This window comes from Kogia breviceps, chromosome 2, assembly GCF_026419965.1.
Source record: "Kogia breviceps isolate mKogBre1 chromosome 2, mKogBre1 haplotype 1, whole genome shotgun sequence".
In the NCBI taxonomy this organism is placed as follows: Eukaryota; Metazoa; Chordata; class Mammalia; order Artiodactyla; family Physeteridae; genus Kogia; species Kogia breviceps.
This window is the reverse complement of record NC_081311.1, coordinates 125,756,322-125,782,029: the sequence shown is the minus strand read 5'-3', so window position 1 is coordinate 125,782,029 and position 25,708 is coordinate 125,756,322. Positions and strand designations below refer to the sequence as shown.

The 25,708-nt window shown below is 35.5% G+C and overlaps 1 protein-coding gene across 5 annotated transcripts in view; it reads right to left on the bottom strand.

The window, feature by feature from the left end:
* The window catches only part of KCNJ3 (potassium inwardly rectifying channel subfamily J member 3), a 188,799-nt gene that overhangs the window by 139,905 nt on the left and 23,186 nt on the right, over positions 1–25,708 (bottom strand). The gene's annotated exons all lie outside the window — the stretch shown is intronic.

Here is a 25,708-nt window from a genome sequence, read left to right as displayed (position 1 = left end):
TAACACCAATTCTACATAATCCCTTCCAAAAAAATAGAAGAGGAAGGAAGGACTCTCAAATTCATTTCATGAAGCAAGTATTCCTCTAATGCCAAAACAAAAACAGTACAAAAAATAAAAGCCACAGATCAATATCCCTCATGAACATAGATGCCAAAATCTCTAACAAATATAAGCAAATAGAGTTCAGCAACATATAAAAATAATTATAAACCATGACCAAGTGAGGTTTATTCCAGCGATGCATAGCTGGTTCAATATTTTAAAATCAGTTAATATAATCTACCACATTAGCCCATTAAAAGAGAAAAATCACTGCATCATATCAATTGATGCTGAAAAATACTTGACAAAGTTTAACACTCATTCATAATAAAAACACTCAGAAAATAGGAATAAAGGGGGAAATTCTTCAACTTTATAAAGAATATCTGCAAAAATTATAGTTAATACTATATTTAATGTTAAATAACTGAATGCTGCTCTTTAAAATAGAGAATATGGCAAGAATGTCCATACCAATAACTCATAATCAACATAGCACTGGGGTGGGAGGGAGGGTGATGCAAGAGGGAAGAGATATGGAAACATATGTATATGTATAACTGATTCACTTTGTTGGAAAGGAGAAACTAACACACTATTGTAAAACAGTTATACTCAAATAAAGATGTTAAAAAAAAAAGCACTGGAAGTTCAAGCCTGTGCAATTACGCAATAAAATAAAATAAATGGCATTCACATCAGAAAGAAATTTATAAATAAAACTGTGCTTTTTCATAGATGACATGATTTTCTATGTAGAAAATTTCAGCAACTCTACAAAAATAATATCAATAAAAATCCTCCTAGAATTAATAAGTGAGTTCAGCAAGGTTACAGGTATGTCTTAGTCCATTCAGGCTGCTATAACAGAATTATCTTAGAATGAGTGGCTTATATACAAACAGTTCTTGAAGCTGGGAAGTCCAAGATTAAGGCACCAGCAAATTTGTTGTCTGGTGAGTGTCTTTTTCCTGGCTCAAAGATGGCCATTTTACCTGTGTCCTCACAAGGTAAAAGGAGCAAGGGAGCTCTCTAAGGTCTCTTTTATATGAACACGATTTTTGTTCACGAAGGTTCCACTTTCATGACTGAATCAAATCAAAGGCTCTCCCTCCAAATACCATCACACTGGGGATAAGATTTCGATATATGAGTTGAGGGGGAGGGGGAGGACATCAAATATTCAGTCTATATCAAGGTAGAATATAAATATTTTTTAAATCTATTTTATTTCTATATACTAGAAATGAACACATAGACACAATTTTAAAAGCATAATGCCATTCACAATCAATAAAAAAGGAAATACTTAGGAGTAAATCTAACAAAACACATACAGGATTTGTGTCCTGAAAAGCTATAAAATGCTGAGTGTATAAGTCAAAGAATATCTACATAAATGGGAAGACATATATTGTTCCTGAGTTGGCAGATAGTAATGATGCCAATTCTCCCCAAATTGATCTATAGGTTTAAAGCAATTTGTATCAAAATCTCAGCAAGATGTTTTATAGACATAAGATTACTCTAAAATTTATATGAAAAGGCAAAGGAACTAGAATAGCTAAGCAACTTTGAAAAAGAATAGGGTGGGAAGAACCTATCTACCTGATTTTATGACTTATTATAAAGCTATAGAAATAAGACTATCTGGTTTTCAAAGGAATAGACACATATATCAATGGAACTGATTAGAGAATCCAAAAACAGATCCACACAAGTATGCCTAACTGATTTTTTTGTAACATCTTTATTGGAGTATAATTGCTTTACAATGTTGTGTTAGTTTCTGCTGTATAACAAAGTGAATCAGCTATATGTATACATATATCCCCATATCCCCTCCCTCTTGCATTTCCCTCTCAACCTCCCTATCCTACCCCTCTAGGTTTTTGATAAAGGTACAAAAGCAATTAAATGGAGGAAAGATGGCACTTCCAACAAATAGTGCTAGTGCAATTCAACATTCATTGGCATACATGGAAAAATGAACCTTGATCGTACACCTTATATAAAAATTAACTCGAAATTGATCACACACTTACATGTAAAATGTAAAATTAAAAAACTATTAGAGGGCTTCCCTGGTGGCGCAGTGGTTGAGAGTCCGCCTGCCGATGCAGGGGACACGAGTTCGTGCCCCAGTCCGGGAAGATCCCACATGCCGCGGAGCGACTGGGCCCGTGAGCCATGGCCTCTGAGCCTGCGCATCCGGAGCCTGTGCTCCGCAACGGGAGAGGCCACAACAGTGAGAGGCCCGCGTACCGCAACAACAACAACAACAACAACAAAAATTAGAAAAAAATAGGAGACATTCTTTGGGACCTAGGGCTAGGGAAAAAGTTCTTATATTTCACTCCCAAAGCACAGTTCATAAAGGGGAAAGTTAATAAATTGGACCTCATTCAAATTAAAAATTTTTGCCCTCTAAAAGATCCTGTGAAGATGATAAAAAGAAAGCCAACAGACTGGGTGAGAATTTTTGCAAACCACATAATCATCAAAAGACTAGCGTCTAGAATATATAAAGAACTTTCAAAATTCAACATGAGCAATCCATGTAGTAGTGATGGAAATATTCTGTATCTTGACTGTTCCAATGTCACTATCTTGGTTGTGATACTGTACTGTAGTTTTACAAGAGGTTACCATTAGGGGAAATGAGGTAAAAGGGTACATGGGATCTGTGTTACTTCTTAACAAGTACATGTGAATCTACAATTATCTCAAAATAAAAAGTTTAATTTTAAAAATTAAGGCTCAAAACTGTTAACTGGTTCTGAAATTGACAAGAAAGATGCCCTAGCTGTTTCTTCTGAGTCACTCTGCCTGAGTTAATCAGACTTAGAATACAGTCGTTCCTCTGTATCCACAGGTAATTGGTTCCAGGACCTCTGTAGATACCAAAATCTGAGAGGTTTCTCAATTCCCTTTTATAAAATGGGTAGTATTTGCACATAACTTATGTACATCCTCCCATATACTTTAAATCACCTCTAGAGTACCTATAATACCTGATACAGTGTAAATGTTATGTAAATAGTAATAAATACAATGTAAATGCTATGGAAATAGTTGCCAGTGATTGGCAACATTTTGCTTTTTGGAATTTTCTGGAATTTTTTAAAAATATTTTCAATCCCTGGTTGGTTGAATCTGTAGATGTGGAACCTGTGGATATGGTGGGCCAACTGTATAGCACAGAACCTAAACAAAATCTTGAAATGAGAGAAGTAATCAGGAAGAAGGGCTGATGGTTCTAAAACCGGCAGATCAATCAAGAGAAAAACTCAAGTCAGAAGCAAGATCAAGAATAGGAGATCTCAGTCAAAGGTAAAAGCAAAATGTTTTCTGCCTAGACTATGGGAAAGCCAGAAAGCAGAACATTTGGAAACAGAAAATTTCCTGGGAGTTTCAAATACTTGTCTACCTTGTTCTTGACGGAACATAACTTACTTCACTTTTCACTGGTTCAAAGGTTAATTCCTACATAACAATTACCTCTCTCCCTCCAGGGACTGGTTCAGAAATCAATTAATGAGGGACTTCCCTGGTGACACAGTGGTTAAGAATCCACCTGCCAATGCAGGGGATACGGGTCTGAGCCCTGATCCAGGAAGATCCCACATGCCGCAGAGCAACTAAGTCCATGTGCCACAACCACTGAGGCTGTGCTCTAGAGCCTGCAAGCCACAACTACGAAAGCCTGCACACCCAGAGCCCATGCTCTGCAACAAAGAGAAGCCACCATAATGAGAAGCCCACACACTGCAACAAAGAGTAGCCCCCGCTCACCACAACTAGAGAAAGGCTGCAGGCAGCAACAAAGACCCAGTGTAGCCAAAAATAAATAAATAAAAAATAAAATGATAATTCTAAAAAAAAAAAAAAAAAAAATCGATTAATGAAATTTACGCAGAGGCTACCAGAAATATTTAGTACTTGGGAAAGTCATTGCATAAAATCTGTCCTGAAGGATTAAAAAATGCAATAATACAAGTGCAAAATAGTTTATTATAAGTAATATCATTAATGAACATTAAGTTGAAGAGTAAATAGGTTTGCAGGATAGCACATTGAATTGTTCCACCACTTATGAGCTATGTACCTTTGCACAAACTTTTGAACTTCTTTGAGGTTCTCAGCTTCTCCATTAATAAAATTAGAATATTTTAAACATACAGTGGTTTTATAAGGATCAAATGAGGTGACAGACATTGATTACTTGTACAAAAGTAAATAAAAATCAAGTCTACATGTAAATCTCATGTCCCAAGTCTACATTATAGAAGGAAAAGATCATCAGGTTAGAAGATATTTGACTAAAGCTTATCTTCTTGTATTCTGCAATTTAAATTGCCTTACAATCTTAAAAAATAAACAACTACATTCATCACATTTCCATCTTAAAATATAATGGTGTGCTTTTTGAAAAAAGTAAATATGCTTTCTTTTTTTTCTGTACCTATGAAAGGCAGGAGTTTGCCCAGATCCACATCTTTTAGACTCAGCCTGATTGAACCTGAAATATATATTGGACTTCCTAATGGAAATACCAAATAGAGCTCCATTAAAAATTTGAATAAGAAATTTATGGAGAAAATGATCCTTATGAGACATAGTCATAATTGTAGAGCAATTGACTGAGTCCTTGATTTTTCCTAACTCTAAGCTCAATACTATAAAGAACCAAAGAGGTATTCATGTTAATTTCTAAGCCCTTTTATTGGCATACTTACTCTATTATATATTTATTTATGGTATTTAGATTCATTGTTAAAAAGTCAAGATACTTTTACTGTCATATACATAAGCCTATATTTGTAGATATATACATTTTATAGATCACTTTAGCAAAAGTGAAACTATTCTAAAAATATATATATAAATAACTGTTAAGTGGCAGCCTGGATGGGAGGGGCGTCTGGGGCAGAATGGATACATGCATATGTATGGCTGAATTGCTTTGCTGTGCACCTGAAACTATAACAACATTGTTAATCGGCTATACTCCAATATAAAATAAAAAGTTAAAAAAAACCTGTAAGGTATAATTATAAATATTTAGTGCATACAGAAATTTGTTTCATGACAAAACAATACAAATAAAATATTCCAATCTGTAATGTGAATATAATCAGATACTTTTCATCAAAGCAAGGTTATTTTAGAAAACATAAGGCATCTTAATACACTATCTTGCAATATATACGTAGATGTCTTTATTTTTTCCTTAGAAACCTACATAATCTGAAATCAGTAATTCAAAGCCAGCCTTTTGTGATTTTAATTTAAAAAACTTTAAAGTAAGTTAAATAGAACCCACAGGTGACATATATGCAACATGTCTTATGAGTAGCAAAACTCAATTCCACAATTGTATTATGTATTCATCTTTATTTTATTTGTTGTTGATATCAAGATTGCTATTCACGTTTATTCTCAAAGAGTCATTTGCATAGCATGTTCTCTCCCTCCCATCCCTCACTCTGTCTCTCTCTGTCTCTCTCATGTGCCAATTATTTGTCAATTTTCTTGCCCATTTAAACAATCAGGTTGGGGGTTCAGTATTCTCTTGTACTTTGGGACTGGAGAGGTTTAATTAACAAATTTCTGTTTTACTTTCTAACCATTTGATTTACCTCTGTAGCTTTATTTCATTGTTCTTTTCTATTTTAAGTTGAGTTCATTATGCCTTTTTTATTTGCTAATAGGTACCACTAAGACTATAAATTTGCACACCACACAGGATTTAATTTGTGGAATTCTTGGTCATTTTGAATCAAATTTAGCTTGAATTATTTGAACTCAAATTTCATAAAGTAAATTGTTGCTTGTTTGGTTTTTACATTTTCTAAACTTTTTAAATTTCCTGAGCTATAGATTGGGGTTAGTCAGGTAAAGAATATATCTTTTGCTATGAATTTCTATTTTTATTTCATGGTAACAAGAAATGTGGCCAAATGAGCATCAATTTTGGAAATATTTTGCAACTTTCTCCATAGCCTAATGTATGTTTAATGTTTGCAAATATTCTATAAATCTATAAAAGTTATTCTCAGTAGGGTACCACAGTCACTTTACAATACATATAATAAACTGAATTTGCTAATCTTCTTGAGTAATATCCTCTAAATCATACTTAGTTTTGCTGTTGTTTGATGTATTACTTTTGACAGAAATATGGTATCATTGTAGATTTGTCAAATTGCCCTTGTATTTTATAATTCATTTTTATTATTTTGTATTTGTTTTTGAGTCTCTTATATTTATTACCCAAAAGGTTTAAGCCCTATCTTCTGATAGACTGCAACATTTAACAATTATTTTTCTATTTGGTGCATTAGTCTCTAAATAATATATTACTTGATTTTTTTTTAATCATCGAGTTCATTTTGCTGGTACATCTTTGTCTATTCATTTGCTATAATCGCTTTATCTCCCTAACTGACTTCTCTTTGTCATTTTAAGCATTACAGAGCTGTGTCATCTAAATTAATTTAAGAGCCCCTTTCAAACAGGAAAAGCACCTCTGGTTTAGTAGTGTGGAGTCCTGAGGCTTCGATGGGCTTTGTCTGGCTCTTCTCTCAGTCCATACCCATAGCATCTTTCCCTCAGCCCCACAGGAGAAAATTCTCACTTAACCTAAACAACTGTTCTCCCAGATTTATCAAGGTTACAAACACTGAAGCCAAGCAGAGGAGCAGAGGGGCCCACATGGACCATCTCTTCAGCAGACTGTCTTCAAGTATCCCTATCAGCCTCCCTAAGGGGAAGATTTTTATGAGGTCCATAGGCAGCAATGTCTCTTTGCTCTGAAACAAATTTCAGTTTCGATATTTCTGTTTTGGATTTCTCTCCTCTGATTTCTCCCTTACTCCATTTCATTTGTTTTACGCACTTTAGAAATACATCAAAATGACTTATTTACTGATTGTATCCTTTCCTGCTTCCCAGGATTCTTATATGGACTCACTTTTTTGCACATACATTTTTCTGTCATTTCCATGAAATTTAGGCTAAACTCATGTTAAACCTGCCATCTGAAACCTCAAGTCAATACTCTAAGTTCTGTTTCCAGCTATGATTTTCTACATAGATATTGGGAATACTTTTTGCTCAAATTTTCATCCAGTTCTACCTGCCTCCACAGATTTGAATGAAGAAATGAGCAGGTCCCAATATCAATAAAACAATTCTTATAATTTTTAACACAATCAATTCCTTGTCACCCATTTAAAGAAGACCAAAAAAAAAAAAAAAAAAAAGCCTAAGGTTCGGGGTGAGCAAAACTTTCCATTAAAATACAATACTGAAAAATGTCATAGCAAAGCTAAACAGAATATATTTTTATTTCTACACAGGATAGTTTGAATTAAACTTATCAAACAAATGTGGCACAAAAGGGGTTTATAGAGTAACCTGGAGATAATAAAGCAGTGCAGCATACTGGTCACCAGCACATGGTCTAGAGGCAGACCGCAAGGGCTCCTATCTCAAAGGCACCATTGGTTAGCTGTGTGGCTTTAGGGTTAACATCTATGACAATAAGTTTCATCATCTGTAAAATGTGATAACAGTGACTACCTAATAAGATAAGAGGTTTAAATAATATATGAAAACACTTAAAATAAGAGCTAGGCTATAATAAGTGCTCAATAAATATTTCTTAAGATTATTAAAATATGTTTCTCAGAAAGTATAGAGGTAGCACTGACCAGAAATACAGACCATATATCCTCTCAACTTTAATTATTCCAGTTACAAGATTCTCTGGAAAGCTATGTCATAGTGAGTAAAATATTCAGTTATTAGGTACTCAGTAAAAAAGCTCTAGAAAAATGACTAAACTCTTTGTCTTGGTCTTATTTGCAATTTGTCTTACTTTCTGTCTGGTAGAAAGCAGAACCAGAACTGGTAGATTTGGCCAGTTCAAAATTTGTTGTTGATTTCATATCCTATGCCACAGTAAAATGATTTTATATGAGAAACTTCTCAGTTTTTGATTACATAAAACTTTCACCAAAAAAAAAAAAAAAAACTATGAAGGAGATTAAAGAGTCAGAGCTAAAGCAGACTCAAGCAAAAACTCACCATCTGTAGCAGGAGGACTTCTTAAAACCCAGGGGTGTCTTCTTACCCAACTGTCAACACCAGGAATTACGCCAAGGGGACAGATGCTAAAATTGGAAAGTCTCATCTAGGGCATGACATCAGAGCTCTACAATTTCTCTCTAAAAAAGCATCAGTAACCACAACGGCAACAAAGTATTAAGGAGAAAACAAAAGCACCCTCCTTAATGAAGAATGGTTTCCATTAAATAGTTATACTACTAAAATTCTATTAACAAAAATGAACATATTGGTTTGTGGGATGGGAAGTAAAATCTGTATTGAACTAGTTTCCAAGAGACCAGGAGGTATTTTTTTAATCATTGGCAACAACAGGGAACATATAATCAATCAGGAAAATAATAATAACAGAAGCCATTACTAAAAATAGTTTCCAGTGACAGTGCAGAGTTGAAGAAAAACAATAAAGAAATCTCTCCTGCTGTTTTAACAATACAGAGACAGAGACCTGATAATGAGAACTGATAACTCAAAGATAGCAGTCAGCATTAAAAATGAAAAACAATGTATAATTAATACCATTACATGGGGAATTTATGATCCAGAAACACAGAAAGCCTTCAGTAAAACCTATTTCATGCTTATTCAAGTATTGTTGAACTTGGATTGTTACTCCCTTTAGATTTTCACTTCTATCAGAGGAGGAATTTGGCTTTTAAGATTTCATAATCTTCAGCTGTTTGACAACCAGGCTGAATCTGAAACTGTACTTGCTGACTGGGGCTTTAGTTTCTAAAGCAGAGCTCGCAAACTCAAAGAGTGTCAAGCAGGTAACATGAATGAGTGAGGCCAACAGTGGGAGGACTGTGGGAAACTGAAGAGAGAGTGGCCCAGGAACAGAGAACGGCTGCTATTCAGCTTGGCACAATAATGCAAGCCTGGTATTGTTGAATCTCATTTTTCAAGAAAAACTTTGAAAATCCATACTTCTATTTGAATCTCCAAGTTATATAAGTGTTGGGTTTTTTTTAAAAAAAGAAATATCAAGCATTATTTTAAAACTATGGGCATCATATACATCAATAAACTAAATCCAGCACACAGGTTGCCAGATGGTAATCTCTAGAAAGGTCTCCACTTTAAGTAAACCTCATAAATGTAAAGAAAGCTGTTTTGTTTGTTTTGCTTTGTTTGGGAAGTATGACAATATAGCCATTCAAGCTGAAAATCATATGACTTTTTACATGAAGATAAAGCTCTGTGGTTTGCAAATTCTGTTCAGTTTTTGTAAGTAAAAGATCTGAACTGGGTAAGAAAACTGGATTATAAAGCTTTATTCAGCACCCCAATATCAGAAGTAATTCTAGATTCTCAAGAAATGAAAGGAAAAATGAGAAAAATCTAGCTCTTATTTTCTTTATTTCTAAAAGGTAAAAGAACAATATAAATTTCTACTTGTGTTTTAGGTGACAAGCAGCACTAAAGTAATCCAGACTGGTTATTAGCTTATTCAGTGTTTCAGAGGAAAATAAAATCATTAAGAAGGACTGTGTTTTAAGGAGATAGGAGCTACTAAAGACAGCTCTATAAAGACTCAAGTAAATAAATCCTCTTTTCTCTTTAAATATATGAGTAAAAACAAACACCACCAATAAAAATAATCCAAATAAAGGAGTTAATAAAAGAAGTACCATAGGTGAACATTTTGTCAACTTCAAATTTTACTTCACCCCAGGAAACCCTTATTATCCACTTTTATTTCGTTCCATTCTAAGGCAAATTGATAAGGAGATTTTCTTCCCATCAGCCAGTCCTTCCATTTCTACACTTCACTGCTTCTCATTTCTATTTACAGAGAAGAAAACTCACATACATGCCTATAAGACACAATACCATATTAGTCAGTTGCCAAACGCAAATGAAAATACTGAATTATTTCCCCAATGTCAAAATAAAGGCAGAAAGAACGTATTTGTCAGAGGATTCATTGAAGATTATACCTTGAAGTATTAGCCTGAGTACTCTTCAGTATATTTTTATGCACATTCTCCCCTAAGACTGAAATATGAGGTCCCGTGAATTAAGAGGTTTTCCACTCTGGCCGGTGAGAATAAGAACTCTCCCTGGCCGTGTGTGATTTCTGGTTACTGGTCCCTCTAATCTTTTTCAGCGGTTCTTTCCCTCGCCTGGGGTAGTTTCCCCATGCACATGAGCCCAAAGACGGTAGATCTCAGCAGATCTCCAAAGGTCTGTCTCTGTGCAGCTCTCTCCTCTGGAATATTCTACCACTTTCATCTGTCTGGGCTCCCAGCCCTTTCCCTTCCCTCAGGGAAACCCCCAGGCTCCACCTGGTGCCCTCTCTCTGCACTGCAGTCTGGAAGCTGTGCAGGCGGTAAGGAGGGGCAGTCGTGGGCTCACCTCATTTGTTTTTTGTCTCTCAGGGATCACTGCCTTTCCTTGTCTGATATCCAATGTCCTGAAAACTGTTGTCTAATATAGTGCACTCCTTTTTTAGATGTTTCAGGCAGGAGAGTATACTTTGTCTCTCACTGTTTGCATAGAAATTTGTTCTTTTTTCTTTCATATGTATAATTTTAAGAGTAAGAGTCTGATCTTTCCTCCCCCCATTCATTACTCTTTACAGTTTCTATTGCCTTGTTAAATACACACGTTGTAAACCCTCAGAACTAGTAAGTGGTACTAGAATAAGTTAAACAAGCATGGCTACAAGCAGAATCCAATGATAGGTCTTTCTGTCTTGTTTTGTTGCTTTTTACTTAGGACCAGTGACTCCCTGCCACTTTCTCCCACTCTAAAAAGGCAAGATACGCTGGCAGGAAGGTAAGATACTTCTTATGGCTTTGAGTGTCTCTTAGTTTTGAAACAGGCTCTGGCTCTAGACATTCAAATGTCCTGCATCAAGAGCTGCAATAATTAACTTTATGAGTTATTATACCAACCAATGAATGACAAGTTCAAGAAAACTCTATATAGTTTACAGCAACAAGAGAGAAAGAGAAAAGCACATAGGGAAGAGAAACTGCAAGAATGATTCAGAAGACACTGCAAATTTCCAAAAAGTAATGCCACGTACATTGCACACACTGCCCTGGGACATTTATGGGGACACAGTTGCCTTCTCCTAACAGTCAAGAATTATAACTTAAAATTCAAAATTGAGCTTATTATATATTTTATTGTATCAAATTAAAAGGATAGAGCTAAAATCCTAACCAGAATACCTTTCTATGAAACAGTCCAGGAACTGTCACTCAAAATCAAAATTTCTCAGTTTTCTTTTGCTTCTCTTAAAAGATATTATGGAGGAAAATGTGAAAGATACACAAACAGTGACTTTTCTCAGAAAGTTTGACTATTCTGAAGGAAATAAATATTAAAATGATAAATAAATGAAGCCATCTATGATAATATATAAAGGAAAACTAAATTCTCAGAGCAATTGGCAATGTGTCTGTATATGCCAAGTTCCGCTTTTAAAATGGATTTCTTAATATTCAAAGATATTTTGTACTTACATCAATAATTCAAGCAAATTTAGTTAACTACATCCCCAATGAAAACAAAATAATGTAGGATTTTACTAAGCATATTTCCCGGGTTTCCCTTCATGCTTGGAGAAAAGCTGCCACATAATTATGTCTCCTCTTACCCTGTAAGGCTGATTGCCTTACAGTCTCTGGTGGTTTGTCTCAATAGGAACACAGATTAAGATATTCATTCCCGTGACCTGGAGACAGGCCCACAATGGGGTACAAAGTCCGGCGAGCTAAAGCCAATGCTATTACTTGACTGAACATAAACGGAACCTGCTTATTGAACAACCTGAATTTGATGTGAACAGGAGAAAAAAGCTTCCTTTTTCTCTATTTTCTGCCTCTCAGTTCACTCTGTTGGATCCTGATTCTTCAAAGAATGACAACATCTCAACTTTCAGGGACAGAACAGTCCCTTTAGTGATCATTACAATTCACTTTTACTACTAAATGGCTCCGTCTTGTCTAAAATCAAACTTCAATGTCAAATTTAATTTTTGTTACTCCAAATCAGCAGGGGCATGTGGTCTGGTCCTTCACTCTCTCCATCGCCTCCCTCACCCTCTTTCCATCCACTGGTTCTGCAAAATTGGAAAGGCCAGTGGGAGTAGTGATTAGAAGCAGAGGACTGAAACACTGACACCTCTCTAGCTCCATCTCGTTTAACATAAGCTGGTTGTCCTGTTCTCCATTCTAGCAATCATTAGTTGCTGGTTCTTTCATAGGAGGTGTGTGTGTGTGTGTGTGTGTGTGTGTGTGTGTGTGTGTAGGCACTTCACAATTTCTTACAATTGGCATTTCACTAATTCACTGTCTTTGTGTGGGGTGGGGGGCGGTGAAGGGGACTGTAATTCCAGACCATGGGGAATCAATCATCCCAGATTTTCTTAACTCCCTCCAGCAAAAAGCCCTCTTGGGCAGGATTCCCTCAGGAGAGATGAAGCCCAGTCAGTTCCTTTGGTATGCAGTGAGCTTTTGGCAAACTAAGGCATGCTTGCCAGGCAAAATTCAAGATACATTAGCCTTTTTCAGTCATGCAGAACTCTGTCATCTCAAGCATCACCAGTAAATTTTCATGAATTTCCATGAATTTAGAAAATGGGAAGCAAATATTAGTTTATATAAGAGGTGGATTTATCATAAACATAAGGTAGTGTAAGCTCAGGGCCCTTTGGATGGGATCCTTCCAAATCTCTGAAAAGGGCTTTAGCAATATAGTCATGTAGTCAAATAGTTTGTAAAATTTGCAAAAGTAAATTTGCACAAAATTTCGATCTTCTCCAAGCACTCTCTGTGTTCACTTATGCACTTGAAGACAAACTCATGTCAGCTTCTAATAGGAACTCTCACTAGGATCTCTCCTCTAATCTTCTATGCCGTAGGGATGAAGAAGCGCCCTAGGACAAAAAACTCCCCAGTAGACTGACATACTCTCCATTAATACATTTCAACAATAGCCTTCCAAATGAAAGTTGGCAATAAGGGTTAATAGTCACCAATTTTGCTATCTTTTTAAAAGTCCTACATAAGCATATCTAGCACTACCTTATGATGTAAGGTACTTATCACTTAGGAATTTCAGCTTTGGAACTCTGGCCTTAAAATGCAAGGCAATAAGGAAATTTTCATGTAATTGTCTATTATTGTAAGCATGTACCTGAGACATTGCAGGCTTGCATTGCATCCCTTACTCAGGCTGTTTCTGTCATCCAAAAGACAGCCTCAACTTAAAACTGATGAAAATATTCAGGAGAACACATTTAGTTTCTATTTTATTTTCTTTTCCTGGGGAGGATGGCATTTTTTCTCTGTAAGGGAAAATGGAAAGAAAGCTGACCCTTCACTGAAATGTTTATCATATCTCAATGAAAAGCAGAATACTGAAGATTAATTTTATAGAAGGTAAGAATCTATGCTTTTTAAATTTAAATGTATAATTAATATAGAGTAAGAAAGAATCATTTGAGAATTAGGTTTAAGCATAGATAGCCAATTCAGTGACAGTTATACTGTAACTTAAAAAAAGGTAAAAAAATGGAATCTGCTAGGGTCAGAATCTGTTTCAATACTCAGTGGGTTCTTACCATCGGTTAACTGGCTGATTTAGTCTCTAAGTCTGTATAAGGAAAGTAGATTTTGAGAAACAAAATGTCTACATAACAATAGGTTAAACCAAAAATCAATACTAAAGCTTTTATTTGTTTGCTTTTTCTAATATTGTGGCAAGCAGACTTAGCCTCTGTTTCCTAGAAATGCACTAAACATCTGAATTATTTTCCACTTTTAAAATAAATCACTGATAAAAGCTAAATGTGATTTTGTACTTTCCATCCTTGATTAATCCCTGGTGCTTTCAAGCGATCTGTAAATAATACATGCTTCTGAATGATATCTGGCCAGATTGTTCTTAGCAGGCTCAGAGCTACACACTGAATTTTGATGGGAGTTAGTGAAATAATGCAAAGGAGGCAGAAATGAACAGCTAATGAGCTACTTGAGTCGCCAGACTGCCACTGCGTCCAAGAAAAACTTCAAACCAAGTGGTGATACAAAAGGGAAAAAAATGATTTAAGCCACAAATCTTTTTGAATCCTGTTCCAAAATATGACCCCTGTAAGATGTTTTTATGTTTCTAAAGAGTCCAATGAAGTCTGCAATTGTCTTTCATTTATCTAAACACCAGTGGCTAAGAAAAGTATGGCCTGCCACGAAGAAAAGGAAGTAAGGGTTGAGAAAGTCCATAAATATTATGTTAATTAGTAAACAATGACAAATTCCATAGCAACAAAATTGTCCTGGGATATCTAGGACATTTCAAAATTTCAAATACAAACAAATGCAGACTAAGACATGGTGGAAAAATTCACTTTCTATCAAGCTTTATCTCTACAAGCAGTCTCATAATGGTAGGAAAAAAAATAAAGACAAAGTGTAGTACTAGCACCTTTTAACCTATTAAGTAGGTATCTTGGCTTACCTCACAGGGTTTAAGTGGAGACTTTGACATATAAAGGGCAATATTTTCATTCTAACTTTTAAAAAATTATTTCATCTAAGAAATTATGCACTGCTCAACATATTCAATTTCGAAAACTCTTCCAGTTGGTACAAGAGAGTTGGAGGAGGTTTTGACCAATGCAGTGGAGAGAGAATCTCTTAGGAAATGTCTTTTCCTAAATACAATGTAAAAGTCTCTCTAGGAGAAAGCTTTATTATCCTTTCCTCTTCCCTCCTCTTTCTGCTTTTAACTCTGAAATAATGTCTAAAAAATGAGGCAGCCAGGAGATTGGTTCAAGATGGCGGAGTAGAAGGATGTGGGCTCACTCCCTCTTGCAAGAGCACCAGAATCACAACTAACTGGTGAACAATCATTGACAGGAAGACACTGGAACACACCAGAAAATATACCCCATGTGCAAAGACAAAGGAGAAGCCTCAGTGAGATGGTAGGAGGGGCGCAATCACAATAAAATCAAATCCCATAAGCTCTGGGTGGGTGGCTCACAAACTGGAGAACACTTATACCACAGAAGTCCACCCAATGGAGTGAAGGTTCTGAGCCCCATGTCAGGCTTCCCAACCTGGGGATCTGGCAATGGGAGGAGGAATTCCCAGAGAATCAGACTTGGAAGCCTAGTGGGATTTGATTGCAGGACTTTGACAGGACTGGGGGAAATAAAGACTCCACTCTTAGAGGGTACACACAAAGTAGTGTGTGCATCAGCACCCAGGGGAGGAGCAGTGACCCCATAGGAGACTGAACCAGACCTACCTGCTAGTGTTGGAGGGTCTCCTGCAGAGGCAGGGGGTGGCTGTGGCTCACCAAAAGGACAGGAACACTGGCAGCAGGGGTTCTGGAGGATGCTCTTTGGATTCTCTGGGTGATTCCTCCCAGAGTCTGCCATTGGCCCCACCAGGGAGCCTGTGGCCTCCAGTGCTGAACTGCCTCAGGCCAAACAACCAACAGGAAGGGAACTCAGCCCCACCCATCAGCAGACAAGCAGATTAAAATGTTACTGAGCTCTGCCCACTACAGCAACACCCAGCTCTAAGTACCACCAATCTCTCCCATCAGGAAACTTGCACAAACCTCTTAGAAAGCCTCATCCACCAGAAGGCAGACAGCAGAAGCAAGAAGAACCACAATCCTGCAGTGTGTGGAACAAAACCACATTCACAGAAAGATAGACAAAATGAAATGACAGAGGACAATGTACCAGATGAAGGAACAAGATAAAACCCCAGAAAAACAACTAAATGAAGTGGAGATAGGCAACCTTCCAGAAAAAGAATTCAGAATAATGATAGTGAAGATGATCCAGGACCTCAGAAAAAGAATGGAGGCAAAGATGGAGAAGATGCAAGAAATGTTTAACAAAGACCTAGAAGAATTAAAGAACAAAACCCAGAAGAATTTAAGGACAAACAAACATAGATGAACAATACAATAACTGAAATGAAAACTACACTAGAAGGAATCAATAGCAGAATAACTGAGACAGAAGAACGGATAAGTGACCTGGAACACAGAATGGTGGAATTCACTGCCACAAAACAGAATAAAGAAAAAAGAATGAAAAGAAATCAAGACAGACTAAGAGACCTCTGGGACAACATTAAATGCACCAACACTCACGTTATAGGGGTCCCAGAAGGAGAAGAGAGAGAAAAAGGACCTGAGAAAATATGTGTAGAGATTATAGTCAAGAACTTCCCTAACATGGGAAAGGAAATAGCTACCCAAGTCTAGGAAATCAGAGAGTCCCAGGCAGGATAAACCCAAGGAGAAACACATCAAGACACATAGTAATCAAATTGACAAAAATTAAAGACATAGAAAACTTATTGAAAGCAGCAAGGGAAAAATGACAAATAACATACGAAAGAACTCCCATAAAGTTAAGAGCTGATTTCTCAGCAGAAACTCTACAAGCCAGAAGGGAGTGGCATGATATACTTAAAGTGATGAAAAGGAAGAATGTATAACCAAGATTACTCTACCTGGCAGGGATCTCATTCAGATTTGATGGAGAAATTAAAACCTTTACAGACAAGCAAAAGCTAAGAGAATTCAACACCACCAAACCAGCTGTACAACAAATGCTAAAGGAACTTCTCTAAGTAGGAAACACAAGAGAAGAAAAAGACCTACAAAAACAAACACAAAACAATTAAGAAAATGGTCATAGGAACATACATACCAATAATTACCTTAAACGTGAATGGATTAAATGCTCCAACCAAAAGACATGGGCTTGATAAATGGATACAAAAACAAGACCTATCTATATGATGTCTACAAGAGACCCACTTCAGATCTAGGGACACATACAGACTGAAAGTGAGGGTATGGAAAAAGTTATTCCATGCAAGTGGAAATCAAAAGAAAGCTAGAGGAGCAATACTCATATCAGATAAAATAGACTTTAAAATAAAGAATGTTACAAGAGACAAGGAAGGACATTACATAATGATCAAGGGATCAATCCACGAAGAAGTTATAACAATTATAAATATATATGCACCCAACATAGGAGCACCACAATACATAAGGCAACTGCTAACAGCTATAAAAGAGGAAATCGACAGTAACACAATAATAGTGGGGGACGTTAACACCTCACTTACACCAATGGACAGATCATCCAAAATGAAAATAAATAAGGAAGCACAAGCTTTAAATGACACAATAGACCAGATAGATTTAATTGATATTTATAGGACATTCCATCCAAAAACAGCAGATTACACTTTCTTCTCAAGTGCACATGGAACATTCTTCAGGATAGATCATATCTTGGGTCACAAGTCAAGCCTCAGTAAACTTAAGAAAATTAAAATCATATCAAGCATCTTTTTTGATCACAGCACTAGGAGATTAGAAATCAATTACAGGGGAAAAAAACGTAAAACACACAAACACATGGAGGCTAAACAATATGTTACTAAAAAACGAAGAGATCACTGAAGAAATCAAAGAGGAAATCAACACATACCTAGAGACAAATGACAATGAAAACACGACGATCCAAAACCTATGGGATGCAGCAAAAGCAGTTCTAAGAGGGAAGTTTATAGTTATACAAGCCTACCTGAAGAAACAAGAAAAATCTCAAATAAACAATCTAACCTTACACCTAAAGGAACTAGAGGAAGACGAACAAACAAAACACAGAGTTAGCAGAAGGAAATAAATCATAAAGATCAGAGCAGAAGTAAATGAAATAGAAACAAAGAAAGCAATCGCAAAGATAAAAAAAACTAAAAGCTGGTTCTTTGAGAAGATAAACAAAATTGATAAACCATTAGCCAAACTCATCAAGAAAAAGAGGGAGAGGACTCAAATCAATAAAATTAGAAATGAAAAAGGAGAATGGACACCTCAGAAATACAAAGCATCATAAGAGACTACTACAAGAAACTCTATGCCAATAAAATGGACAACCTGGAAGACATGGACAAATTCTTAGAAAAATATAACATTCCAAGACTGAACCAGGAAGAAATAGAAAATATGAACAGACCATTAACAAGTAATGAAATTGAAACTATGATTAAAAATCTTCCAAGAAACAAAAGTCCATGACCAGATGTCTTCACAGGTGAACTCTATCAAACATTTAGAGAAGAGCTAATACCAATCCTTCTCAAACTCTTCCAAAAAATTGAGGAGGAAGGAACACTCCCAAACTCAATCTATGAGGCCACCATCACCCTGATACAAAAACCAGACAAAGATACTAAAAAAAGACAATTACAGAACAATATCACTGATGAATATAGATGCAAAAATCCTCAACAAAATACTAGCGTACAGAATCCGACAACACATTAAAAGGATCATACACCATGATCAAGTGGGATTTATCACAGGGATGCAAGGATTCTTCAATAAAAGCAAATCAATCAATGTGATACACCATATTAACAAATTGAAGAATAAAAACCATATGATCATCTCAATAGATGCAGAGAAAGCTTTTGACAAAATTCAACACCCATTTATGAACTCTCCAGAAAGTGGGCATAGAGGGAACATAATAAAGGCCATATAAGACAAACCCTCAGCAAACATCATTCTCAATGGTGAAAAACTGAAAGCATTTCCTCTAACATCAGGAACAAGACAAGGATGTCCACTCTCACCACTATTATTCAACAGAGTTTTAGAAGTCCTAGCCACGGAAATCAGAAAAGAAAAAGAAATAAAAGTAATACAAATTGGAAAAGAAGAAGTAAAACTGTCACTGTTTGCAGATGCCATGATACTATACATAGAGAATCCTAAAGATGCCACCAGAAAACTACGAGAGCTAATCAATGAATTTGGTAAAGTTGCAGGATAAAAAACTAATGCAGAGAAATCTCTTGCATTCTTATACACTAATGATGAAAATTCTGAAAGAGAAAAACTATAAGACACTGGTGAAAGAAATGAAAGATGATACTAACAGATGGAGATATACCATGTTCTTGGATTGGAAGAATCAATATTATGAAAATGACTATACTACCCAAAGCAATCTACAGCTGCAATGCAATTTCTATCAAATTACCAATGGCATTTTTTACAGAACTAGAACAAAAAAATCTTAAAATTTGTATGGAGACACAAAAGATCCCAAATAGCCAAAGCAGTCTTGAGGGAAAAATGCAGAGCTGGAGGAATCAGGCTACCTGACTTCAGACTATACTACAAAGCCACAGTAATCAAGACAATATGGTACTGGCACAAGAACAGAAATATAGATCAATGGAACAAGATAGAAAGCCCAGAGATAAACCCACTCACGAATGGTCAGCTATTCTATGACAAAGTACGCAAGGATATACAATGGAGAAAAGACAGTCTCTTCAATAAGTGGTGCTGGGAAAACTGGACAGCTACATGTAAAAAAATGAAATTAGAACACTCCCTAACACCATACACAAAAATAAACTCAAAATGGATTAGAGACCTAAATGTAAGACTGGACACTATAAAGCTCTTAGAGGAAAACATAGGAAGAACATTCTTTGACATAAATCACAGCAGCTTATTTTTTGATCCACCTCATAGAGTAATGGAAATAAAAACAAAAATAAACAAAAAGGACCTAATGAAACTTCATAGCTTTTGCACAGCAAAGGAAACCATAAACAAGACGAAAAGACAACCCTCAGAATGGGAGAAAATATTTGCAAACTAATCCGTGGACAAAGGATTAATCTCCAATTTATATAAATAGCTCATGCAGCTCAATATTTAAAAAAACAAACAACCCAATCAAAAAATGGGCAGAAGAGCTAAATAGACATTTCTCCAAGGAAGACATACAGATGGCCAAGAAGCACATGAAAAGCTGGTCAACATCACTAATTATTAGAGAAATGCAAATGAAAACTACAATGAGGTATCACCTCACAACAGTTAGAATGGGCATCATCAGAAAATCTACAAACAACAAATGCTGGAGACGGTGTGGAGAAAAGGGAACCCTCTTGTACTGTTGGTGGGAATGTAAATTGATACAGCCACTATGGAGAACAGTATGGAGGTTCCTTAAAAAGCTAAAAATAGAATTACCATATGATCCAGCAATCCCACTACTGGGCATATATCCAGAAAAAAACCATAATTCAAAAAGATACATGTACTCCAATGTTCATAGCAGCACTATTTACAATAGCCAGGTCATGGAAGCAACCTAAATGCCCATCAACAGATGAATGGGTAAAGAAGATGTGGTATATATATATACAATGGAATATTACTCAGCCATAAAAAGGAACGAAATTGGGTCATTTGTTGAGACATGGATGGATCTAGAGACTGTCATACAGAGTGAAGTAAGTCAGAAAGAGAAAAACAAATATCGTATATTAATGCATATACGTGGAACCTAGAAAAATGGTACAGGTGAACTGGTTTGCAGGGCAGAAATTGAGACACAGATGAAGAGAACAAACGTATGGACACCAAGGGGAGAAAGCGGCAGCGGGTGGGGGTGGGGGTGTGATGAATTGGGCGATTGGGATTGACATGTATACACTAATATGTATAAAATTGATGACTAATAAGAACATGCCATATCAAAAAATAAATTAGATAAAATTCAAAAAAAAACAGTAAAAATCTTAAAGATTTCATTTTTAAAAAAATCAAAAGCCTCTAGTTGATATTTTATCAGTGAAGTTTTATTTCTTGAAAGAGATTTTTTGAATGTCTAAGAAAATTATTTTTGAAATATGAACCATTAAGTTGCAGGAGAATCTCCCAAGGGAAACACTAAAAGTCCAGATGAGTCATAAAAACTCTTTCAGAGTTAAGTAATACTTCTTCACATCTCAGCTCTGCATTAAAGGTAGATATGTAGGATAAAAATAAAATGTAACATTTTACTTTATAAATAATGTAAAGTGAAACATTACATTTATAACACTAGAATAGAATTTACTTTCACCCATTACATCAGACTTTATTTGCCCAGCCAGTTAAGATCATTTTCCAATGTGAAACTACACTGTATTGAGGCATGGCAAAGTTACGGTGTAAAGGTAAAAACCCATTCCTAGGGCACATGACTGCTGGTACAATTCCAAGAAATGAAAGGTGTCAGGAAGGCATTTTTCAACAGGTTATTTTCTACTCTCACTTTTGTTTGCAGAGTAAAAACCACTGCATGAGCAGGAAATGTATAACAACTTGAAGTTCAATGTGGCAACACAGTTAAAGAAAATCCTTGACCCCAAGGAAAAATGGACTTATCTATACCTTTTTTCCCTTAGATCAATTTAAAATGTATTTTACTCAAAAAATAGGGCAGAATTTATCTATATTTAGCACTCACTGAACTAAGTTATCCTTATAATAGCAAAGATCAAAATATTATAATAATAATAATAATAGCAGCTTTTGGTTAATCTTAAGTGTTCTTATCTGAAGGCACATTTATACAAATACATTCATCAACATTTTGTAAGTTCAGATACTCATAGTATCTTCTTAGTTAGATATTGTCACTAATAGACTAATCTCCATAACTATAAAACTTGTCATTTTTATCTTCACACAAAGCATTCATCTAATTTTAACATATATCAAATTTCTGAGATTTTATTTTTCTTCACGGAGTCATAATTTTATTTCTTAAAGGATTCTGAAAGACAGTTGGGGTGTTATCAAAAGCGTTCTCTAGAACTTAATTTTAAATTATAGAGTACAAATATATAACTGAATGAATTCAATATCTTCACAGATTTCTTCTAAAAAAGGTTTTTAAATTCCAATTCTAATTTGACACTTTATTTTTTATACCACACTGAAGTGGATCTTTAAAAGATCATGTTGAAGACAAACTCATTCTATGTATCTAAATTTTTTAAAGAATAAATTTTTGCAACAAATTTTGATTGAAAATAATAATTTAGGACCACTTATTTTAACTAAAGTATGGAGCATATCTCATCTGATTTACAAAATTTACATATCATATTGATGTAAAGCATTTTTCAAAAGCTAACGAAATCCAAACCATATCCATTTTACTTATCTTTCTTCTCCCAGGAGATACAAAATGAACATAGAAAACAATGAAATGAGAAAGACAATGTTATATACACTACTGTTATTTATTTTACACACTATTATCCAGAGTCCTTAGGTACAAATCTGATCATAGCACTCTCCTGCTCTAAAACCTGTTATACCTTCTTTTTTGCCCAATAAATTGAAGCTCTGGCCCTCAGGCCTATCCACAATCTCCCAGCACATTTCCAGCCTTACCTTTTGGGCTTATTCCGCTTCATACACCTCACTCTTTAGTCAAAATCTGAATTTAGAAACTCTTCTGCTATATAGTCCCTGCATCCTGCACCCCCAGGTCTGCAGCTGCTTCATCTTGTGTCTTCTCCTTCATCTTCAGGCATCAAATTTCATCAAGGGCAACGTGAAATTTTACATACTTTAAGTTCTCAACAAATCTTTTCCAATATCCTAGCCAAAAGTGGATGCTTCTTCAAACTTCCCCTAGCAACAGATTATCACTTTTCATCTGAATTACTGCTCTAACTCCCTAATTGATCAACCCATCTCTACTTTTTCCTGTTTAACATTTTTTATAAGGTCAGCCAGAGTGATTTTTTTTCCTTAAAATGTAGTTATGATCATGTCATCCTTCTGTTTAAAAGTCATCTGTGGCTGCTCATTACTTGTAACAATTAAGTGCAAAGACATAAATGACTAAAAGTGCTACATTTTCCAGCCTTTATTCTTCCACTACTATCTCCTGAAACTCCTTTATTTCTCCATTACCCTACATATATTCTATCTCTAACCATGTGAATATCATTCAGTACCTCAAACAAAGCAAGTTTTCTGTTTCTGTTACACTTGAGGTCTCTTCCAACTTTGTTCACTCTTCCAATAATACTCTTTCCACCCCTCTTAGCCTAGTTAACTCCCTTATCCTTTCTAAGCATAGGTTGTGGCCTTTACACATCTCCCACTAACATGGTATATTTCCCAATTTACATTACTCTCACTGCCTGGGTAAGTGTCATCTCTCACTGGATCATGAGTTTTGCTGGCTGCGGCCCTCAGACTTTCTTATTCATCACTGTGTACCCAGTGCCTGGAACAGTGCTTGAAATACAGAGGTTGCTTAACACATAGTTATCAAAAAAATATGGTGATCTCAATAACTACCAGTTGTATTGTATTTACCCAAAAAAAGGACTTTGCAATGTTGTTCAAGACCAGGCCTATTTATAAGGCATATATCTCTTGACTGGCCTTCCCCTCTACTCAGCTAGGCAACTAGCTGATCTGATCTGCAATTTAAACTCTAGTATAGTGAGAAAATCCTTGACATGTCTCAGAAAAATATAATCTCCATCACTATAAATTATTTTGAAGAAGGTAAGCAAGAATTGCATTTAGATAAGTGAATCATTGTTGGTGATGAGAAGAATGCCACAATAAGAGGCAAAGTGCAAAAATATATTCCAGACTCTTCCACCAACTGGTTCTGAAAAGATGGGCAAGTTGCTTTACCTCACTGAATCAGAGTTTCCATTTCCGATTTAACTAGATTATCACTAAGGTGCACTTTATCTTTATAATACTATCATTCCAATTCTACTATTCAATTAGGTGACAGCTAATTTTTAAAAATCATAAATGTGCCTTTTTTTTCTTCCTCTCAACTTTCTCTGGTTCCAATAATATTATGGCTTCTAGTGTAAAGAAAAGGAAGAAATATGTTTCTTTGAAGCCGAAAATAGCATATTAGATTTAACCAAGCATATCCAAGCCAGGGAAGACATCATATTGGGCAGATATGATTAAATGATCAGTTCAAATAAGGTATAATATTTTAACTGATATCTGTAATACTGGTCTAGTAGAACCTGGAGTATAGGAGGGCACTCTGTAAAGGTTAGGTCCCTTCTTTAGTAAGGTTTTAGACACATTTAAAAGATAATCAAAATTAAGCTTGTTAGACTGAATTTAAACAATAGTAAATAACTGAATAAAAAACAATAGACCATCAGTGTATTGCATAAGAGAGACATTGAAAGTTCAAGACCAAAGTCTGTCCTCGATTTTAGCAAATTGGCCTTAAAAACTTAAGGCTCTGAAACGTTTTGATAAGGGATTATGGTGAGTCGCTACCATTTTGTAATTTACAGGCTATAAAATGTTAAAACCTTAACTAAATGAAGAGAATAATCCAAATAAGCTTAACAAACCTTTGCATTTAATGTATATAAATTAAAATGGAGGGTAATGAAGCATATTTGAAAAAAGCCACTGGGAGAAATGTAGTGCAAAGCAAAACCAGAAAGAAACAGATAACACATGTTAAAACATTTTTGGAACCGATAATGCTAATCTGAATAAATACACACATACAAAGAGGCTACATCATTTTCTCTCTGTATTCTCTAAGTAGTGCTGCCAAATACGGAAGGATTGGAGCCATTTCTGGGGAACTGCTGAATCAGGAGCATGAGTCAGAAAGTAAACCCTTAGCACCGAAAAAGTACTAAAAAAAAGTGCTGGGAGCTTATACACAGACATACACTCAGTTCCTAAGGTCGAAACGTTCTATAATCATCAAAGCACCCTGTGCTCTTCTCTTCCCAAAGTTATCCCCTCATATGATGTGTATTTGGAAGAAAGTTTTCCTCTCATGGACTCGGATTTTACCTGTATCTAAATGTTGAGATAGGCTACAGAGTTGGTACTACATGTGCCTAAATAGGGCTTTGAAAACTAACATCAGGACATTTTCCAACTTAAATGACAAGAAATCTAAAATAAAAATAAAATTAAACAAAATAAAATAAAATAAACAAAATAAAATACAAAAATTATTTACAGGTGTATGAAAAGTTTGCTTGACAGTAATTTAGGAAGACTAAAATGCTCTTTCGTCAAAAGCCTTTAAGATCTAATCATCCCTCTGAAATAGTCTAGACATCACTCTTCTTTGAACTAGGCAGCAGGAATGATCATAACTAGAGCTACTTTCAGGCTCATGAGTATATTTTTGGCACAAGACATTCAGCAAATACACCCCACCTATAACCAACACAATGTAGGTTACAAAGGTAAGTCATCCTTGAAAGAAGAATTAATCGTCTTCCTTCCTCCCCTGCCCCATGCTGAGAGCTTCTCAATGTTGTAATGACACTCTGTTACCATCATTAATAAATATTAAAATGCCACAGTTTATAAAATAACTTCATATATTTTTATTTTATTCAACATTCATTTTCAACTGCAACAATAGCAATGGCATCCCTGACTTCCCACTTGAATTGCAGTTCTGAGCTCTCCTCTATGAGCTGAATGGGTCACTGATCTTAGCTCTTTTTCAAATAGAGCCTTGAACAAAGTAGTAACTAATCAAAATGAAGCAATGCAAAGTGGGTCTAGAATCCTCATTTGTCAAGATAAACTCACTCTATCTAGATCGCAAATCTTACTCATTATCCATTTCCTATTAAAAGCATATTTCTCTTTAATCTCTGCAATCTCCACAATATTT